Raw genomic sequence first — 23787 nt, 5'->3', positions numbered from 1 at the left:
CCATAAACCAACTAAAAAGGTGTAAAACCAGTAACCGTTTTCACGGAGGTTCGGTATGCCCAAAGAGCCGAATACAACATAACGTGCCAATTGGATCGATTGTCCATTGGAGAATCGTCTTAAGAGTTTTATTGACTGCCTCGACCTGTCCATTGGCCTGAGGATAATAAGGAGACAAATGCTCCTGCCGGAAACCTAATTTGAGAGCCAATTCATACATCATTTGATTCTGGAAATGACTGCCATGATCAGTGACAATCTCTCTCGGGATACCGAATCTTGAGATAACCTGATTGAAAAGAAACAATGCTGCCGTGTCACTATCGTTCTTATAAGTAGGCATGGCCTTAGCCCACTTTGTAAAGTAGTCTACAGCCACTATAATGTACCTGTGATCCGCCTCTGAAGGCGGATTACAAGTCGTAAAATCAATACCCCACTTAGTAAAGGGACCGACGGTGACAACGGGAAAAAGAGGAGCTGGATGCGCGCGCATATTCCGAGTAAAAATTTGACACGGGTGACAACGTTTGACCGCTTCCACACAGTCTTTAAAGAGTGAAGGCCAAAAATAGCCGGCATGTAAGATGCGCTGGGCTGTAGCAAGCCCTGATAGATGACCACCACAAGCTCCACTATGGCAGTCATTGAGCACTGACTCTACTTCCTCTAGGTTAAACACCGTCGAAGGATTGAATCAACCCCTCGATGGTATAATGTGTCACCAATGATAACATAGTTTTTAGCCAGGTGACGTAATTTTCGACGTTCATCCTTGGAGAAAGTAGAGGGAAACTTCGAAGTCTGGAGATAGACAATGTTATCTCCATACCAAGGGTCGAGTGAAGAGATGAGGAATAAATGTTCGTCGGGAAAACTTTCCTCATAAACAGTATCCTCTTCACAAGGTAGCTTAGAAATTAGCTCCGCGAAAACCATAGATTTATTAGACTTTGCGGACAAGAACTCGAGATCAAATTCTTGCAAAATGACTATCCATCGAATTATATTTGCCCCCAATCACTCGCCTACTGAGGACAAATTGAAATGGATTGACTGCCGCTAAGACAAAAGTTTTGCGTAGCAGGATATAATGACGGAGCCGCTGGACAGCATGGACAGCTGCCAAGGCCAACTTCTCAACCGAAGAATAGCGAAGTTCAGGACCTATTAAGCCTCAGCTCAAATAATAAATCACATGCTTGGTGAGAGCATCGTCCTCCTGAACGAGAACCATACCAATGGTTGATTCTGCTGTAGCGAGATATAAAAGGAAGTCTCTACCATAATCCGGTGGACTCAAAAGCGGGGCAGAGACTAATACCTTTTTCAAAGAATCAAACGATCGCTGTGCAAAGTCGTCCCATACAAATGGAACTCCTTTCCGTAGCAAACGCATGAACCCTTTAGTGATCTCGGCATAGTTTGCTATAAACTGTCTTAAGAAATTAGCCTTCCCTTGAAGACTTTGAAGTTGTCAAATCGAGGACGGGGTAGGTAACTGAACTATTGCCTCAACCTTGAAGGGATCAACCCGAATCCCTTCATTGGACATGATGAACCCTAACAACCGACCGAACGTAACTGCGAAAACGCACTTGTTGGGATTCAACCGGATTTTATAAAAACGACATCGTTCGAAAACCAATCGAAGATGACTAGGGTGATCAGTTCTCTTTCGAGAACGAGCAGCGAGATCATCCAAGTATGCCTCGATGACATGTTTGATGTCGTGGAAAGCATATGACATGGCCCACTGAAAAGTGGCTCCAACATTTTTAAGACCAAAGGGCATCTTTCTATATGCAAAGGTACCCCAGGGACATATAAAGGATGTCTTATGTTGATCTTCAGGATGGATAGAAATTTGATTATAACCTGAAAAACCATCCATGAAGGAAAAAATCTCATTACCCGCACACTCGTCGATAATCTGATCAATGAATGGCGTGGGGTAATTATCTTTCGGACAAGCCTTGTTTAAGTCCCTAAAATCGATGCATACTCGGATTGTTCCTTGCTTTTTATCCACAGGGATTGGATTAGAAACCCAATCAGTAAGAGGAACAGGGTATATGAAACCCGCCTTTAGCAGCTTCTCAACTTCAGCTTTGATAGTTGCTGCTTTCCTAGGGTTAACCGGCCGAAGCCTTTGACGAACCGGTTTGGCATTCTCATACGTCTTGATCTCATGTTGAACTATAGAAGGATCAATGCCAGGAATTTCCTCATAAGACCAAGCAAATACATCTCGAAATTCCTTAAATAGGTCGGTGTAAATTTGAATTTCTTCAGGGGAACATTCAATTCCGATGAAGAGATTCTCGATCACGTTAGGGTCTCTAGAGATGTTTATAGGTATTGTTTTTGAAATCACCGACATATTACCTTCGGCACGAACGTGTGTTGGAGCCAAAGGGTTTGACACCGTACAAACATCACTAGTTAAGAGCTCGGAGAATCTAGATTCTACTTCCTGCAATGGAGGAAGAAAGTATGAACGATGGTGTAAGTCTTCCCAAGGTCGATCTATACCCATCATTACTTCGAGGATTGCTTCTTCAGAAGGTAAAATTGAATCTAAGCAGTCCAAATCAGAGGTAGAATCAAGGCTCCAAACCGGGGCCACATCACCATCTAACTCCTCTTTGGAAAAAGGAGCAGAGTGGTTGTCTGTAGAGTCTACGATAGACTGATATCTAAGCTCAGCTGCAGATATAGGGAATGCCATTCCATTCACTTGTCCTTCAACTAATGTGGTCGTAGGTGAAGGCAAGGTCCAAGGGTCTGAAAAATAACGAGTTCGGAAGAACTCTTCTCGAGGAGACTCCTTAGATGATGAAATGGCATTGATTTTAGCGAAAGGAGAGGGAAGATCAAAGGTACCCATCAATGAGGAATACATTCCCACTCCTAAATTCTCAGTAGGCGGGCGAGGGTTATCCACTAAAGGAACAGTAGAGTCAGAGCTTGCTTGAGGATCGACTGGACAATAATCCATTTGATCAACCTTAACGATTTTCCCCTCATGAGGAAAGCAAATGACACGAAACAGAGTCGAAACAACGACGTCCATTTCGTATACCCAGTTCCTTCCTAATAGGAGATTATAGTCTAGGTTAGCATCTATGACTTCGACTTCAATATTGACGACCTTCCCCCCAACACATATAGGAAAGGCCGGGATAATCCCATGCGGCTTATGAGAATGACCATCAAATGCAGTCAAGACGGTGGGTGAAGGAACAGCCGAAGGTGATCCAATAGCCTTCCAGCATGACATCGACATGACGCACGTGGAAGCTCCTTCATCTATAATGGTACGAAAAATGTTGATTTTCTGGTATGTAGACTTTATTTGGAAAGCCATATGATGAGGGAGTCACTTTTTGACATTTAACATGTCAAAAGTGAGCACTAAAGAGTTAGTTGGATCCACTGCTCCAATCGCGGAAAATAAAGCACTTCACTGAGCCGGACATGACTGGAGAACCTCTAAAGTGGACATGGCACATGGACTCTGAGCCAAATCCTTCACAATGGAGTAATTCTGGGTGGCCCTAGCATTTGGATTAATAGTCGCGTGTTTAGTGGAACCTTTCGGTATCCGTGGTATAGTCTTGACAGGCGGTCGCTCAATATGAAGGTCGGTACTTCCGGGAACAGTCTTGTCCTTGGAAGTTTCGGCTTCACCGTAATCACGTGACCGAGTAGTCACATGGATGTTAGAACCCATCATGAAAACATTCGATGATTTTTCCCCTTCCTGATGCCCCCTGCGGAGGTACCAGGATTTGAACTCGTGCCAGCAAGAAGTTGCTGCCCTTGGGGAAAAGGGTTTGTTAACACAGCCTGAGAACTAGAAGTCCCTTGCTGTCCTAACAAGCGCTGAGCGTCTTCAATATTAGGGAAGAGATGAGTTAAATGGTCTCCGCTGCACAACTTGCATGGAAACTTGACTTTCTTTCTAGACTCATTTCTACCACCACCAGCATTGTTGCCGGATTTATTTGCATCAGGCTTCCCATCCTGGTTCTTTTTCTTACCTCGTCCTTTCTTTTTCCCATTGGAATTTTGATTTCCTTTGGGGTTATCAGATTGGACGGCATTAATTGAAGAATTTTGGGAAGCCGGGGGATTAGACGATGTGACTTGGTTGTTAGAAGCAGTTTGTAAGGACAATTGCTGCAATTGGTTCAACAAGTTCACAGTAGTTGTGTCTACCGACCCAACGATACCATCCGTGTGGGGACCTAGCTTCGACTTAGCTATATCAACCTTAGACCCAAGAGCATCTGGCAAGTATCTTTGTAGGATCCCAGACTGAGAGTAGATCAGTTCTAATTGCTGGGCCCTAAAAATGGCTTGCTCCTTAGAATAGACTCCAGACATGGAGACATCCTTGGAGATCTCGGGTTGTAAAGATTTCAAAAACCATTCGAGACAGTACTCCGGAGGGATTTCGACTTTAATGAACCTCTTTCTCCGTCTCCATTCCTGAATATGGTCAGAAATGTGAGTTGCCTTATCCTGACGAAAAGTGGCCAGAAGTTCAGTTCCGGCATCATAACGGATAGGCAACTGGAAATGATTTAAGAAAATATTGGCTAAGTCAGCGAAAGATGTAAAGCTGCCCCCTGGAAACTCTATATACCATTTGGCCGCATTACGAGTCAAGGTGCGTTGAAAAAGTCTCAACCTGATCGAGTCATCGATAAGGGAGTTAGATGAGCACCACAAATGGAATGTGGTTACATGGTCGCCTGGGTCCTCACCACTCTTCCCTTCGAATTTTGGAATGTCCGAAGGGAGTTTTTTTGGGACCGGAGGCCAGGCCGGATTGTACTTGATTGGATCGTTTGTTAACTTAGAGAGATCTGGCAAGTTCAACGTTGCCAGAAACGGAAGCCTAGGAGGACCTTGGGGATTCCACCCAGACTGGGCAGAACTCCCAAAGTTCTGAAAAGATTGGCCTGGATTTTGGAAGGCACCAGGCTGCCCGAAGTAACCAGTAGAACTGGTTGAACCAAAAGGCAAGCCTTGTGATCCAGCAAAATTCGGAGTTTGACCAACTCCGGCCGCAAAGCCTCCATAACCAGCAAAGTTTCCTCCTAAAGGATTATAAGGAGTTGATAACCCCTGATACGGATTCCAAGCCAAAGCTAAGGGAGGAATACTTTGAAACGAACTAACCGTGGAGTACGGCCTATTCCCTTGTTGGCTGATAAACGGATTCCCAGTTCCCGCGCCACTAACCCCAGGGTTAGTCCAACCTTGGAAAGGATTACTGCTTTGTCCTACAGAAGAAAAAGGCATGGATCCTATCGTCGGGTTGGAATGTGGTATATGAGCACTTCCGAAAGGAAAACCCTGGAATGAAGCCGATCCGCCCATCATGGACGTAGCGGCACTAAACGAAACCGATGGAATACCTTGTGAGTGGGTGCCAAATGGGAAGAATCCAGTACCAAAAGCATTGGTTTGGGCATTTCCACTCGTGGACGGAATGGAGGTAGACCCAACTAAAGATGTGCTAGCAAAATATCCAAACAAGGAAGCAGAGGAGATGGAAATCGTTCCTCCCCCTTGCACCGATGTTGGAGTTTGCATAGTCGTAGCACTTGTAGAAGCCATGCTTCCAGTAGTGGTCATCAATGGTAAGCGCGTAGCGTAACCTGGACTTGACGGTCTATGCGTCGGAGTCCCAACGTATTGTAATACGTCTAGATGACTAGATGGTAGTGGAGAATTCGGAGCCGCTAACGACTCTGAGAGTTCTTCTACCTCTATGTTATTCTCCGCTTGAAAGAGAACTCGAGAAAGGACTGGAGTGTCCCTCTCTTGTTCGGAAGTGCCAGGCCTTGCTTGAACACTAATGCCCCCGAGAGGAGGATCAATCCCCGATGTGTCAACTGCCATGGGACGAAACCCACCAGTAGTATTACCTCTGCGCCTTCTAGGAGAAGGCTCTAAACTTGGTGGTGAAAGACCACGAAGTCTTCGAGACCGTCTGGGAGATCGGTCAGCCACTTTGAATTTTTTGTTATGATCTAACTAAAGACTCAAAAAATTGAAAGCTAGGCCAACTAAGAGCACAAAGCACACACTATAAAGTCCCTAAAGATAACAGCCAGTCAAACAACTTCCAAGTATTTCCGCTCCGGGTGATTAGGACCGGACACCAAAATACAAGAAAGTGAATTAAGGGGCCTTCCGAAGATAGTCTGGGATGATGAGGGCCCAGTCCTATCAGCGAAGGTATCAGAGGAAGTTACGCTGACCTCCTAACAACAACCTGCGCCGGTGCAAGCCCCCAAGCTTCGCAAGGGTGCCCTCCAGTAGTACTGTCAAGAGTGATGCAACGTCAACCTCAGGTGCCACGGGATTCCCCTCCGCAGCCACCTGTGTAGATCCCTAGGAGTAGCAACTATGGATACCAACTCGTCACAGAAGCCAGGCGGAACAGTCATGAGGTAAGTTCGGACAAGTAGGAGAGGGGGTATCTCTCTTCCCTGTCTTCACAGACCCTCGTGCTTAACTCCCAGATCCGGAGCTTTCCTGGTCTTCCTAACGCTATTGGATTTTCACTCGTTATTCAGACTCCTACGTTTGATGTTTAAATGGCCTTGGAGAGTTAACTCTCCACTCGCCTAATCCAAGGCCCTAAGATCCTAAAATTGTTGGTGTAACTGACTTAAACAAAAAGTTCTAGTGAATTTTAGTTAGCGCTTGATTTTAAAATAGGCTATTTTTTAAGTCACAAGGTAACGGAAGTGAAACTAGTGGTGTTTTTTAACGCAAAAGAAATTAATAAAAACTTAACTACATGCACATGCACTTTTTTTCGTTTTTCGATGAACAACAATTTCTATAGGGTTCAGAGGAACTTCTAATAAAACAAAATTTTCTTTTCTTTTTGTTAATTCACGCTTCACACTCACAAAAGCTAACAAAGCTATGTATGCCTAAAAGGGTATGCAAATCTATCCCAATGCAACAAATATATGCCAATGCAAGATTCGAAACTACTCTAAAACAAAAAATGAAAGTTGCTTGCTTATCAATCTTTATCTTGCCACTTAAAATGTCTAGATGGAATATGGGATGCTACCATTCATTTCGTCTAAACACTAAAAACAAGTTCTAAGACAAACATAAAGCACTTTCATTCACTAAAAGGAAACCAAATGAAAACCAAGTTCAAGAAAGCAAAACTAAGATTTTCAAAAAGATTTTCTTCAAAAGTAACAACAAAAAAGTCTTTTAAAAATGCTCTCAACAACACTGAAACTTGTGATTGAAGAATAGCCAACAAACACTTTTGCAAATTGACACCACACAATGGATGAAAACTCAACAAAAAGAGATGTGTTTAAGAATGCTCTTAACAATCAAAAGCAACAATGAAAGCTTTGGCAACAATAACCAAAAAGATCAAAAAGACAAATTTCAAGAAAGTGTCAATCAACAACTTTCATGAAACAAAGAAGCGGATGGTCACAAAAGCGGTTTTGTCAAGCAAACAAAAAGTCACCAAAAGCAAGATTTGACACGAAGATTGAGATCAATCTCCCTACCCTGATGAATCAGAGCAGCCAAGATTCCAAACAAGAAATCTTGTGTGCTTGAACAAGAAAAGACGACGCTTGCAATAGCAAAAAACAAGACCAATACTCCTTATAATCATAGAGAATTCGGAACAAGATGCTCGCTGTAAAAAGAACAACTGATACTGGAAAATGACTGTTTCAGATTGACTCAAACTACTAGACAGACCTTCAGAGACAAAAAGATTTACAAATCTTGAAAATTGCAAGATATACGCGACTGTACTTATGTACAAATTGCGTGTATACGCTACTGTAACTAAGGAAAATTGCGTATACGCGGGTTCACTTAAAGAAACATGCGTACATACGCCTCTGTAACTAAGAAAAACAACGTATATAAAAGGTTTCAAGAAAAATAAAAAACAAACTGAAGAAACTGGCAAAACTTCAAATTCAAGAACAGACCAGACAGTAACAACAAGCAGACAAGGCAGCTGAGCCCTGATTGGCTTGAAAACACCCAAACTAGGAACAACAAGAGTGTTGTCCCCAGTGGAGTCGCCAATTTTGTTGGAGGGAAATGTTCCCCTAGGGCTTTTTGGGTTGAAACCCTAACAGACTGAAAGTTGTCTATTCAAAGAAACACACATTCACACAGCCATTATGCTATTATAAGAAAATTCTATTATAAAGGGTACATACCTTAGGTCCTACATTTGAGAAGGTCCTTAGGGTCCAAACCCTTCTTGGAGTTCCCTTCTTCTTTTTTGTCCTGCAAAACAACCAATTCCAAAGAACACAATATATATGGACAAAACCTTATAAAGAAACCATCTTCATGTTATAAATAAAGGTAGTTAGTTATGAAATCAAAACAAGCGTTTACATATGATATCTAAACATGAATATCATAAACATAAAGAAGATTTATATCGGGAACCAAGACATGTGTTTCTTTTATTATAGACAAATAAAGTACATAAAAAGGAATAATTTCACCTGAGTCACCTTCAGCAGGCTCCAAGCAAAGCTTCCTTCCGGATCCGTTCCAGCCTCAAGCCTTTAACAAACTCCTTCCATGACTCACTCCATGATGTCATAAATGGTGGATGAACATCAACACACAAGGAAACAAGGGTTTCCTGTACAAATGGGGGAAGTGCAGAAGGCACAAGGGACTTCAGACCTGGTCAGGTGAAAAATCTCAGCATAATAACATTTCTATCTCTTCTCTCCTCCTTTAGGCCTTCCCTTTGAGGTCTTTTTATACCTCTCCCAAAGTAGCTTTTTAGTTGGGAGTTGGTTGGGAACAGTTGGGCCACGGGCACTAACAGGTGATCAGCAGGTAAAACCTGCGATCTCCGCCTGAAAATAAGGAGTTTTATATTTTTTTAAGTGTTTTAATACATATACGCAGGTTGGGTATACACAGACCCACGTATACACGCTTTTAACTCAGGGAAATGTCGCATATAAGGGATAAAACACTGTTTTTTAAATTTTAGGACCAGGTCTGGAAGGAGGGGTTGCCCTAGGCCATGAGTGCAGCATCACAAACCATAAGAGTGAGATTTGGAGCTATAACACCTTTGCAAGCCAAATTACTTAGGAGAAGAAGCCATCTCAAGCGAAGGAGAGAGAAAGGGCAAAATCACCATATTCTCTCACACGTTTCTGTAGTAGCCAAAATTGCAGTCATAACTGCAGGTCCAAAGTTGTGGTCGAAGAAGAGAGTTGCAACAACTATGAAACTAACTTAACTTGGGTTGACTTTGCTAGAAGAAAATTCTTCAACGGAGAAGTTTGACTTGGTCTTGGTCAAGGGTCATAGGTCTTGGAATTCATCATTTGAAGTTCTATAAGAAGAGAATAATTCTTGTGGCTTTTCCTCTCAAGAGGAAATGTTTTGGCCCTAGCTGATCGCCTATATCTTATGTCCTCTTTTCTCATTGTTCTTTATTTTTTGGTAGTTGTTTGATGATGAGAACACTAATTATAATCAAGTGAAAGAAGAAGATAATCAAGTAAAGTAAAAATACATCATAAGCAGTTATCAAAGTAAGAGAAATCATCTAATGTAGTTGCCCCTAGATTTCTCAACAAAATGGTGGTGTATCAACTCCATGGAGGTTAATTAGAACAAGTCTACATTACATACAAGATAAATGAAAATCCTTTAAGAAGCAATGTCTACATGTAAGTTAGATATGGTCATCAAGTTATATGTTAGGATTGTAATTTTCATGAAATTAGATTGGCCTTAACTTGGGGCCAATACATATATCCTTTCTCCTCCTTGCTTCCTTGCATATCCAAGGGATTTTTGTGAGCGCTAATATATGTTGGAGTATGGAACTTGGTAACTAGTATTTTGTAAAAAGTATGTGAAAAAGAGTAATAAACTTCTCTGTATTAGAAAATTTTAAAAATAATTTATATCTTTACCTTTTAAAATGATATATGAAGCAATTCACTTTCTTTTAGAAATTTGTCTCTCTCTACAAAAATTAAAACAAGAATGTAATGCATGAAGGGAAGAAATTCAATTTATTTTAGGAATGTGTTTGTAGATACAAAGTTCAAAGCAAGAATGTAATACAAGAGGCATTTTTCAAACCATGTGTTCTCTTTAAATTTAAAATGATAAATGTCATATGAGCCAATTTTGAAAAGAAAAATCTTTAAAACAATGTCATGTTTAAGAAATAAAATAAAATAATAAATCTTAAAAGCTTTGAATATATAATTTATGAGATATTTTTATAACAAAATGTGTACATTTTTAATGTAATAGTAACATATACTAGCATTTGCATCAAATGTTGCAAAGGAAATGCTGTAAGGCATAAATTGAGGAGCAATGGCGACATAGAAATAGGAAAATCTAAATAAGATGGAGAAATGTAACAATCAACATCTGTCCCATGTCGCACCTCCTTTAATAAAAGCTCTATCATGATGGTGCACATGCAAGCCTATACAACTTGTACCAAATTTCAGTTTAGGATTGCGTTGACAACTAAGAGCCACCTGGAAAAATTCTTTGTTTCTGTTTGAGTTAAAAATGTTTTCATGGCGTACACCCAATTTGGATACCAACTGTCTAGAAGAGCACGTTTCATTGTATTTTCCTTCATTTCCGGTATAACCAGAATCACCACTGGAATTCACATGGAAAAGGAATTCAGTCTCTATCAACTCCATTAAATGCAATACACATATTAGATATAGGTGCACAGTCTCTATCATCTCATGTTGGCAGAGGCAGTAAAAATGATTTCAATTATTGAGAAGTAAATCACTCATCTAATCCAATCTAGCACAAAATTAACACCCATGGCATCCATCAACATCATGGATTGGTTAAATTTGCAGGTATGGATCCTCCCATATTCTGTTATTTCATGACCCTTCACAGTTTAAAAAATTGATAGCTTCTGCAAGCTGTAATCTTAGCAGCCAATCAAATTTGAAATGAATTAATACAATCAAACAAAATATGCAGCCCACATTCTATCCAAATATGATTTACAGGCTCTGGATTCATAACCCAAAGAAATCTGTAGGTCCAAAGGAGGCTCTTTGAAAATGCTTCGATTAAATTTGCAGGTCCAAAGGAGGCTATTTGAAAATGCTTCGATTGACTTTGTAAGAGTGTCGATATTCATTTGTTATTGTATTAAAAATGGCTGATTCGAACATGTCAATCCTCACTTTGGGTGTCATCATGTCTCTTACATATGCAAATGGCAACTGATCCCAAGGATTGAAGATTTCTAATTCATTGAATAACAGGCAAGAAAATAGCTTCGTTGGAAGGGTGTGCTTTCTCAATATCAGTGCAGTATCAGGCACATCTGTAATGCCAACAACAACACACAAAATCAAAAAATCAGTTAAAGAGAGAACCAACCTCAAAACAAATCTTAGATGCTATCACACTAAAACTTCACCATAATTGAGCAAAGTTGAGTTCTCATACCACTGTTGTAGGGAAGGGAGACTGAAATTGGCAACATAAACCATTACACAATAAGAGTAGACAAGCAAAATTGTTGTCTAGAATTATTTCACTTTGCAGATTATAGTTGGAGCCTTTATTACATCAACTGTATTCTTGAAGACTAAAATGCATCATAAGTCCCGAAACGATGCAAATATATACCTTGGAGCACTTATTTTCAGCCTCCTTGCCAACATGTTCAATGGATTTGCAGAATTGGCCATGACAATTGTCAGGCTTCCCGTGTTCTTCAAGCAACGAGATTTACTGTTCTATCTTGCATGGGCCTTCACTATTCCTACCTTTTTACTCAGAATTCCAATGTCAGTGGTGGAGGCTGGAGTTTGGGTGCTGATAACTTACTATACCATTGGGTTTGCCCCTGAAGCTAGCAGGTAGTATCTGCAAATCAATCATTTATCAAAACTGTCTCCTTTAGTTATGGAAGCTTAATATTTTCATTGCATTTGCTCCTTTTAAAAGACATGCATCTTTCTACCCTGGCAGGTTCTTTCGACAATTTCTTGTTATCTTCCTAGTTCATCAGATGGCATCGTCCCTGTTCCGTCTTATGGCAGGAATTTTCAGGACAATGATCTTAGCTAATACTGGAGGCTTTATAGCTCTTCTACTTATATTCATGCTTGGAGGATTTATTCTCCCTAGAGGTTAGCATTTTTATTTATTTCAAATTCACGGGCATTTAATCTCTCCAAGAAATATTTAAGACTGGAATCTAGAAAATCTTGTTAAACAAGACAGGCTTTACTTGTCACTATAACCATATGTGATCTAAAAATGAGATCTTAGACTAATATTAAGGTATTACAGACTCATGTGCATGGATTTTCTTATATCACTTAGTGCAATGAATCGATAAGATTGCGAATAATATAGACAATGAAGCAGTTAGAAAAACACAACAGATATACGCATAACACAACAAATAATCAAGGAGTTCACCCAAAACTCCTGGGCTACATCTCCTGGTCCAACCTTCAGTGGTGACCTCTCTATTATGTCTTTCAAGAGCAGAGTTTTACAAAAGTGAGCTCAATTTGAGTCTCAACACAACAGATACAAAACAGTAGGAGTTTACTCGAATCCCTCAAGTCTCTTTGAGTACACAAACTCTCCCTCTCACTTTCTGTCTCTGTCTTCTCTCTATCTTAGCATTGCTTGCCCCTGTCTCTGTCATTCAATGGCTTTTAAGCCAATTGGCGCTTGTCTGTTCGGCTTCCCATTTGGGCTCTCTGGCTCCCGGCCTCTGTCCGCTCAAATCCCCTCTGAGCATTAAACAATCATTATTAAACGTCTTCAGGGATGGTGGCCACCTGTTTTGTAACGGAAGGGACCATCGGCGCATTAGAAATCCCAAAACAATCGTTCTTTGTTTACATAGAGAAATACAAAAACATTGCAAAAATCCGCCCAAACGCCTTTTATCGGACTTGAAATATTATCAATCTTGCCCTATAATCCTTTCAGATCCATATTCGAGCGCTATCGCAAGTGATCGTGATCTAATGATTGCTATCGATTTTGGGTGGCTTATGCGCAGGAATATTACCCGCCCGAAAAGGTGGTTTTATTTCTCCGACGCCGAGCCACGTGGCAGCCAGTGTATGGTCTCGGGCGAAGCCCATCCAATACCACCTACTGCCGGAGTCTCGCCCGAAATACTGCTCGTTACAGAACTCAAAATGTATATCGCTGCATATATAAACCCCTTTCAGGTCCGGTTTATCGCTCCATTCGCATTTCCTTTGTTTTTCGTTCATTTAACGAAAATGCGACTTTACATAGAAAAACTCCTTTTTGCGGAACTAAAAAAAATATATTTTTATTTATAAACCCCATCGGTTCCGGCTATCACAAGTCGCAAGTGTATCGGCACTACTCCATTGTATCACTCTGATGCGATATCGCGATGCGACATATCGCAATCGCATATCGCATAGCCCCCGGGCCTTTGGTAAGCACTCCTTTGTATTTTGTCGATGCAATATCGCGAGTTAACCTGGGCTGTCGATCTGTACGCTTGATCGACAGTCCTCGTCGACTTGTGCTAATCATTGTCGCAGTTATCATATGGTCGCCCCCGATAGACTCCACTTGCCACCATCGATTGCGATATGCCGATCGAATCTGGACTATTGATCGGCTAGATCCGACGGCTCCTGTGCAAAGTCGTTCAAGCCTCCGATAGATTCTGTTTTCTCTTTTTCTTCATGTTTTTTTCTCCTGATAGTGTTTTTCACCATTTTTAAGGGTTCATCCTTTGCGATAGTTTTTATTTTATTTTTGAAGACTTAGAGAGTTTTTTAGGATCCATTTTGGATCACACCTTCCCACTGAAAAAGCTTTTGGACCACCAAAATTTGGTTTTTAAGCATTGATCAAGTGAGGATATAGCTTCCTCACTTGTCCAATCTCTATCCATCTTGCACTGCTTGGTTTTGAACCTTTGAGTCTGATTCTCAGGTACTCAACATATCCTTTGTGCGTAGTTCTCACCTTCCTGTCCAGAACTGTATCTTCCTGTAACTCATTGAGATATTCAGGAAACAAATCATCAATAGAAGGCAACTGAATTTTCTCTTCGGGATCTTTAATCCGTGAAGGTTCAAACAGTCTCAAGTTCTTTGCATTAACGATTGAATAGATATGCATGTAAGTTGGAAAATCAAGGCAAAAAGCGTTTTCACCAATTTTCTCAAGTATCTTGAAAGGCCCATACCTTATCACTACAACAAAATATGCAATTTGCACCAGATCCAGCACCAGATTTTAGTGCATTTTTTTCTCAATTGGGATGAGCAGCCTGGCCCTAAATCTGGCTCTATTGTACAATTTTTAAAGCGTCCTTTTTTGCACCAAATTTTGCATCTTTTTTATGCCAAATTGCCCATCATTTTTTGCACCAAATTTTGCATCTTTTTTATGCCAATTTTTCCATCATTTTTTGCATCATATTTTGCACCAAGATTTTCATTTGGTTTTACAACAGGTTTTGCTTCTAGTTTTGTGCCATTTTTTGCATCTATTTTTGCATCATTTTTTGCTTCCTCTTTTGTGGCATTCTTTTCTTCTAGTTGTGTCGTAATTTGCATCGAGTTTTACACCATCTTTCACATCTGATTTAGTGCCTTTTTAAAATCCAGTTTGTGCCAATTTTTGCATCTGGTCTTATGCCATTTTTTGCTTCTATTTTTGTACTTATTTTTACATCTATTTTTGTGCCAGTTTTTCTGCCTTTTTTACACCATTTTTTCCATCCAATTTTGCACCATATGTTGAATCTGATTTAGTGCCAAATTTTACATGCATTTTTCCACCATTTTTTGCATCCACTTTTGCATTTTATTTCTCTCCCTTTTTTGCATCCTATTTTGCACCTTATTTTTCATTTAATTTTTCATCATTTGTTGCATCCAATTTAGCATCATTTTTAACACCATTTCTTGCATCCAATTTTGCATCCTTTGAGCATCTAAATTTTCATCCTATGTTGAACCATATGTCGCATCCACCTTTGCATCCCATTTTGTGTCTATTGTTACTTTCAATTTTGAGCCATTTTTTCTTCTACTTTTGCATTTGTTTTTGCACCAAGTTTTGAATGATTTGTTGCACCTCATTTTACATCCAATTTTGCATCTCAATTTGCATCCAAATTTGAGCCATTTTTATGCCCATTTTTGCACCATTTTTTCTTCTTTTGTGTCGAATCTTGCACCATTTTTAATGTCCAAATTTGCGTCCTTTTTTGTATCTAATTTTGCATCCTTTTTGGCATCCAAATTTGCATCCTTTTTCTGCCACATTTTGTGTCCACATTTCCATCTCATTTTTCACCTAGATTTTAGTTTGAATTTTCATCTAGTTATGCATTATTTTTTACATTCTTGGTTTCACCCTTTTTTAGTCCCATTTTGCATCTTGTTTTGGTCTTTTCTTACATCCTTTTTGCATCCTAATTTTACATCATTCTTTGCATCCTCATTTTGGTGTCCATTTTTGCATCCTTGTTTGCACCCAATTTGGTATCCTTTCATATGCCCTATTTTGTTCCCTTCTTTGTGTCTAGTGTTGCACCCTTTTTTAATTTTACTTTAAAACCCTTTTTGTGTAATTATTTTCATCTTGTTTTGATGACTAGTTTAACATCCAATTCTACTCCCAATTTTGCATCCATGGTTAAATCCACTTTTGGCTTCTTCTTTAGAGTTTTACCTTTATTTGCATTTATGACCCCCTCTATGGGTTCATTTTACTAATTTCATTTACATAGTGAAATATATTAAAGTTTATAAATATCATTTTGCTGTAGGATTTAATGCACAGTTAGATGAACATAAAACCCTCTCAGTTTATCCTGGAAACCTAGGACAAACCAATTAAGAGAAAGGTTGTTCTAAGGCTCAGGATTCTTAGTAGATCAAGATGTAGAGTATAGATTAAGAAAAAGAGAAGGAATTCTTGTGAGTCCTTGCATGCAAGTCTTCTTGGAGTTTTTAGTATAGCTAGGAAGCGCTCCTAGCTAGCTCCAAAGCTTGGTCATACACATAAGATAGAGAATAAACAAACCTTCACAACATAATATCTTGATAATCGAAACTATCAGAAACATATAAATATTATTGAATAAATAAATATAAACCAAAATCCCATACATTCAGTAGTTAAATAGAATAAGTAAAGAATGAATAGAAACATATGGAAGGAAGAACAACTGATCTATATTAATAAAGGAGTTGGAGGAAAGTTACAACAATCAGATGTAGTTGCAACAACACCTCCCCCAACTCCTAGCTCCAAAACTCTCCCTCTCAAGATAGATCTCAACAGCGTGACATTACAAGAATTCCCATCATTTTTTCAATGGCCAAGCCCCCAATATATAGAAAAGTGAAGGCTATGAAGATTTCACAAATTCATCATTAGTTCAATTTGGGCAAAATCTTTTGGGTGAATAATGTTTCCTCATATAAAAATGGTCTTTTCCACTTTTTAGATGCTTTTGTGCTTAGGAAAAATCTTCCCCATGCTTTATGGCTCTTTCCCGCTTTTATATGCTTTTAGTTTTTAGGAAAAAGCTAAAGATGAGGATAAAGAGATCACATTCCACCATATGAGTTTAGAAAATGAACAAGAGTGCAAATTCAAATTCTAGTTTGCTTATGCTTTAGTTTTTTCTTTTAAATATATATTTAGTTTTAGTAATTTTTTTATTTTCTAAAAAAATATATTTAGTTTTTGGTGTTTTTCTTTTCTATAAGAAAAATTATATTTTATTTTTATAAAAATGGATTTTAAACATTCCATTCATGCTAAATTTGTGATTTTATGATAGGAGTTTAAATTATATATAAAAAAGGAACTTAATGCCATGTGTTGTGTCGTTGAGATGGGTTTTATACATCTCTTCCTTGCTAAGTTATAGAATGTGCTTGAGTTTTCTTAATGTAATAAAATTAATTATGTTCTTCATTATATCTTGAAATGTTCATCTTGAACCAGGCTAATAAAACAATAAAGTTAAAATATGTTTGCCTTTTTCCTTTGCAGATCTTTGTGCCCATTAATCTTGGTATTAATAGATTAATTGTCTTATGGTGGCCTTGAGTTGTCACTTCCATTAGTTGCATGCTTTATAGTTTTCTGTTAGTGACATTTTTTAGGCTTGATAATATGTTATTTAATTTATCAAAATGTGTTATGGTCCATATTATTGTTAAATATTAATATTAAATATGTTGGTTTTTTAGCATGGTTTAGCAGAACGTTCCCAAAATGTTTATAGATTGTATTTTATAATGCAATGATTCATTGCTTGATGAAATTGTTTTGGATTTTTTTTTTAATGATTCATTGATTGATGAAATTGTTATGGATATTTTTTTTAGTATATTAAATTGTATGTGATAAAGTCAAAAGTCACCTCTTTTTTAGATTTTCATTGGTCAATTTCCCTTGAGGCCATCAAGTTCACCATTTGGTCCTAGGTTAAGGAAATATAGGAGTCACGAAGTGGAATTGTCCAAGCACTTAAATCTTGAGATATGTTTTTCTTTTAGTCACATTATACTTCCTTTTTGTGTAAATTCTAGATGAAAATAATCTCATGGAACATGAGTGGCCTCAATAGTAAATGAAAACAAAGACTCCTAAAAGAAAAATGGTACGCAAAGCACCCATCAATAATGTTGATATAAGAAACAAAAATATTAAGTGAGGTTCTACCTCATATAATTATCAAATGGGGGAGGAATTTCCAAGTAGTAGTGATTGATGCGTAGAGATACTTGGGTGGAATGGTTATTATTTGAAATGATCAAGACATCAAGGTTACTAATATGTTTACCTCTTTTCGCATTATGACAATACAATTTTAGTTAATTGACATCGAGGACTACTACCATGTATCCAATGTCCATGACTCCAATATCGCAAATGGAAAACCTCTATTTCTCAATTCTATTTCTAGCACAAGTAATTTATACTCCCCATTTCCATGGATTATTGGGAGTGACATCAATATTATCAAGTGTCTCGAGGAAAAGAAAGGATGAATCACAATGTTTAACAAGATATTTTGTAAGTTATACCATTAAAGCCATAAAGTAGTCTCCATTAAAGTTTTCAAGCAATCAGTCTCCAACCCACACATGTGGATCAATGAGATGTAATACATGTGTGTGTGGTGACTAACTTAATACACTGTTCTAATAACTCCACAAACTTATGTATTTCACTCTGCCACATAAATTCACAGTACCATGACATAAGTAAACCAAGAGTAGACATGAAACCTTTAGGCAACAAACATTCCCTAGATCCTTAATTAGGTGCTTAAATGATGAAGTGAAAATGCAAGGGGAAAAGAGGACTTCATTATTTAACCATCACAAACATGTCATCAAGTGTGACTAGGAGTGTATATATTCATATATTTTCCAAAGAGGAAGTGAATACATGAGTTACCATTCATTGGGCATTATTTTTCTTTCTTTTTCTTTTTCTTATATATAGGACTTAGGGAATAAGGTTTTCATAAGTTCATCACAACTAATAGATATAAGATTTACATGAATTTTCACTTCAACATTAGAGTTTAGACTTAGATAAATCAGTATAGTGTATCTTTAATGATTTTTGCTTTCACTTTTTGATTTTATTTCATCACAAATGACAAAAGGGGAAATATTTCACCATAAATCTATGAATGCTTAATCATAAAGGCATCATGCGATGAAAACAAATTAATGATGTTATTCTCTATGAAAATGATGGGTATTCTTGAGAAAATATTATGCTTGTGGATGTCTCCTTTTTGGTTGAGAGGGAGTGAGGGTAGACACCATATTATCCATGTGTCATGTACTATGGCCAAGACTAAGAATCATAAGCCTAGTAAAGGCACTAGTAGGGAGAATGGTGGATTGGATAAACATCTGGGACCAATATTATTTGAGAATTTGGACTTTGACTAGGACTAATCGCCATAAGTCAAGTACATTAATCCAAGATAAGAATAGTATGAGGATTGACATTTTCTGGTGTCAAATATTATGATAGTAGATTAGGAAATGATCATGTGAGGACATACCTGGTGAACATCCTGGTAGGGGAAGTTCCTAGAGAGGTAATGGTGTCCAAATTTATGCCTCCCAACATTGTGCTATGATCTAATGGAAAGTTAAACTTGTTAGTCAAGGCCTTACTATTTTGACAATGTTGGCTATGATGATGTAAATCATCATTTATGCTTATTAATCCAGATCCCTTCTTATATGAATATTTCAATTTGAGAGTACTTTTTTGTCTCATTATGAGTACTTCCCTAGTTTAGAGGGAGGGTCATCATCTTAATTATCGCCATCATCACCACCATCACCATCATCATTATCGTCATCATTTCATTATCATCATAATCCCCATTCAAGTCTTCATCATCATCATCATGATTATGGACATTGTCGTCAATTGTTCATAATTATAGGTATCATAAGAAATATCATCAACCTAAAAAATGTTACGAGTGCTCGAAAAGGGTTGTTTGGACACATGATATATGCAAGAGAAATAACAACTTTATTTTTTAGAGATGATCGATGATCATCATCATCATTATAATTGTCGTCATCCCCGTCATCATAACTAATATAATTTTTATCATAATTGTTGTCATCTTCATCATGAACATCATAATCGTCATTCATGCCATTATTGTTGTTGATGATGATGACTTGGAAGATGATGCCAAAGATAATTATTATGATTATGACCATGACAACATTTAAGAATTGGGAAGAATGGCCAACATCATTAGCATCATCATCATCATTGTCATTGTAACCCCCATCATCTTTATCATCATTTTCATTATCATAACAATCGCAATTCATGTCATCGTCATCATCTTCATTATCATCTTTGTTATAATTATTGACATTGTCATCATTTGTTCATAATTTTCAATGTCATAAGAAATATCATCAATGTAAAAAATATGATGTGTGTTGGAAAAGGGCTGCAAAAGTGAACAAAGAAAAGTTGGGTAAAAATAGACATAAATTTGGATGAAAAGTGGACACAACATAAGTAGATGCAAAACAAGACAGAAAAATTGACACAAAAGTGGATGAAAAAGAAGATGCAATAGTTGATGCAAACTTGAACACAAAATAGCATTCAAACATGGATGAAAAAGTTCAAGAAAACATGGGAACAATAATAGGCATAAAAGTTAACATGAATTGTGGTGAAACAAATATGGATACAACAATGAATGTAAAAAAAAAGGACACAAACTTGAATGCAAAAAGGAGGAAAACTTGGATGAAAAAAGGGATGTAAACATGGGTGCAATAGTGGACACAAAATTAGTTTCAAAATTGGATGAATCAAAAGTGGATGTAAAAGTAGATTCAGAATGGGATGCAAAAAACATAAAAAAATATTTGATGCAAACTTGGACACAAAAAGAATGCAAATGTGGATGCAATAGTGGAAGAAAATGTGGGTTGCAACGATAGGCATAAGGTATGGCACAAATCATAGCACAAAAAAAGTGGATGTAATAATAGACACAAAAAAAGATGCAAACTTAGATGCAAGACAAGATGTTGTAAGGGATGTAAAAGTGGATTGAAACATGGGTGCAACATGAGAAACAAAATTGGATGCAAAATATGGATGCAATGGAAGTACATGCAAAAGAAGATACAAAATGAGACGCAATACCCAACACAAAAGTGGATGCAAAAATAGATACAATATTTTATGCAAAAGAGGATGTGAAGATGGATGCAAAATTGGAAGCAAACATAAGTACAACAGTATGTACAAAACATGGCACAATGTACAAAACATGGCACAAATTGTGTCAGAACAAAAGTGGATGTGATGATAGATGAAAAAAAAAAGGAGCAAATGAAGATGAAAAATAAGATGAAAAAAGGGATGCAAAAGTGGGTGTAAACATGGGTGCAACAATGGATGTAAAATAGGATGCAAAAGTTGATGCAACAAAATTCTATGAAAAAGTAGATGCAATATGAGACACAAAACCTGATGCAAATCTTGACGCAAAAGTGGATATAAAAAGGGAATAAAAATAGATGTAAAATTCGATGAAAAGCTAGATGTATATGATGATGCAATCGTGGATGCAAATTTAGAAACAAGAAAGGGTGCAAAGGCAGGTGTCAAACCAAGTGAAAATTATGGAACAAGAAAAATGGATGCAATAGTGGACACAATAATAGATGAAAAAGAGGATGTAAATATGGATGAAAAACAAGATGTAAAATTCAATGCAACAAAAGTAGATGTAAAATTAGATGGAAAACTAGACACAAAGATCGATACAAAACTTGGCACAAAGGGGATGCAAAAAATATGCAAAAATGGATGCAGAAAATGATTTAAAAAATGATGCAAAAGAGGATGCAAGAGATGATGCAAAATTTGATGCAACTGTAGGCGCAAAATGTGGATGCAATAGATGATGCAAAAGTTGGAGAAACAAAATTAGGTGCCAAACTTGATGCAACACATGGTGCAAAGGATGACACAAAACTTGGCATAAAACCTAGCATAAAACTTGGTGTAAAATCTGGTGCAAAGCCTATTACAATACCTGGTGCTAAACTTGATGTAAGACTTGGTGCAAAACTCGGTGCAAAGTTTGCATCAAGTTTTGCACCATATTTGATAAATGGACACAAAAAGCACCAAAAATGGGCTCTAGACGCAAAAAAGGAATAAAAAAGGGATGCTAATCACAGGGTTTTGTTGTAGTGTATTGGCTTCAGCTTCTTACCTTCACCTTGCATTTTTTCTTCGTTGATGTACAACCAGACTTGATCACCAACTTGGAAGCTATGCTCAATTCGATGCTTGTCATGCCTTGCCTTGTACTTGGCCTGGATTCTTTCCAGTTGTTCCTGCACTGCCTGGTGAATTTCTTGGATCTGTTCAATGAACTTGGTTGCTTTGTCCACATCACTGTGTCCATCAACTGCTATGTCTTTTCCAAAGACAAAATCCAAGGGAGAATTTGGTGTAAAACCAAAAAAGTATCAAAAGGAGATCTCTGAGTAGAAGAGTGCTTGGCACAGTTGTAAGCATGTTGCACATAACACAAATTTTCAACCCAAAGCTTGGGATGCTTGCTGCAATAGCCTCTAAGCAACTGGATCACTATCCTGTTGACCACCTCTGTTTGACCATCTATTTGTGGATGAAATGTTGTGCTCTTCTTCAATCTAGTGTCCATCAAATCCCATAGACTTGACCAAAACTTCCCAACAAATAGGGAATCCCAATTAGATACAATAGAAGTGGGTAACCCAAAATGAACCCATACATGCTGAAAGAACAACTTTGTTGTTTGTTCAGTTGTAACCTGCTTGTTACAAGGTATCAAAATACTCATTTTGTTGAACCTATCCATAATAACATATAAATAATCATGACCTTTTCTAGATTTTGGCAATCCCCCAACAAAATCCATGGAAACACTTTCCCAAGGACGAGAAGGAACTGGAAGTGGAGTGTAAAAGCCTATTTTTCTATTGCTGGGCTTGCTTTTAGCACACATGGTACACCCTTTAATATATCTAGAAACTGTCTCATGCATCCTTTGCTAATAACAGAACCTTTGCAATTGTGCAACTGTTTTAGTTACACCAAAATGACATTATATAAGAGAAGTATGTGCTTCTCAGATTATGTTAACTCTTTCAGTTTGTGGAATGCATAACTTTCGAAAATGATATAAGATTTGGTCTTTAACATAATAATCCAATTCTTCTACTTGTTTGCCATGACTTAAGGTTGCATATACATCTTTAAAATCTACATCTTGAGCATATTATTCAATGTAGCTTTCATGCATTACTGGGTTATGCTTAAGTATAGTAGATGCATTTATGATTGGTCTTGATATCATATCTGCAACCTTATTGTGTATGCCTTTCTTATATATGATGACAAGATGAAATTACTGTAGGAAACCCATCCACCTATAATGTCTTGATTGCTACAATTTAGTTTGTGAGTGCAAATATTGAAGTGGTTGATGATCTGTATGTATAATTGTTTCTTTGCCCAATAGGTAATGTTTCCACTTTTTCACACTCTGCACTAATGCATACAATTCTTTATCATATGTGGGATAATTAACCACTGCAGAATTAAATGTCTCAGAATGGTAGCATATGGGTTTACCATGTTGCATCAACACTACTCCCATGGCATAGTCACTGGCATCTGTTTCAATCTCAAATGGCCGTTGAAGATCTGGCAGTGCTAGTACTGGTGTTGTACTAATTTTTTCCTTTAAGTTGTTGAAGGTTTTCTGTTGTTTTCCTCCCCACTGAAACACCTTGTTCAATCTTGTTAAAGCATGTAAGGGAGCTGCAATCAAGGAAAAGTTAGCAATAAACTTTCTCTAATATTATGCTACTCCTAGGAAACTCCTAACTTCTGTAGCAGATTTGGGTTTAGGCCAGTTCACAATGACTTCGGCCTTAGAGGGATCTATCTTCAATTCACCACCCCCTACAATATGACCCAAATAATTTAAAGATGTTTTGCCAAAATCACATTTTGATAACTTCACATAGAGATTTTATCTTTTCAAAACATCTAAAGTCTGCTTTACATGCTTCAAATGTTCTTCCCATGTTTTACTGAAAAAAAGAATGTCATCTAAATATACAA

The 23787-nt window shown here is 37.8% G+C and overlaps 1 pseudogene; it reads left to right on the top strand.

The window, feature by feature from the left end:
- Window positions 1-23787, top strand: part of LOC149142498 (ABC transporter G family member 42-like) — a 67891-nt pseudogene that overhangs the window by 33101 nt on the left and 11003 nt on the right.

The sequence above is a fragment of the Pinus tabuliformis genome, chromosome X (assembly GCF_031772625.1).
Source record: "Pinus tabuliformis cultivar Carrire ecotype Pingquan chromosome X, CPIR1, whole genome shotgun sequence".
NCBI classification, from domain to species: domain Eukaryota; kingdom Viridiplantae; phylum Streptophyta; class Pinopsida; order Pinales; family Pinaceae; genus Pinus; species Pinus tabuliformis.
The sequence above is the reverse complement of the archived record's forward strand: the minus strand, read 5'-3'. Positions and strand labels throughout refer to the sequence as shown.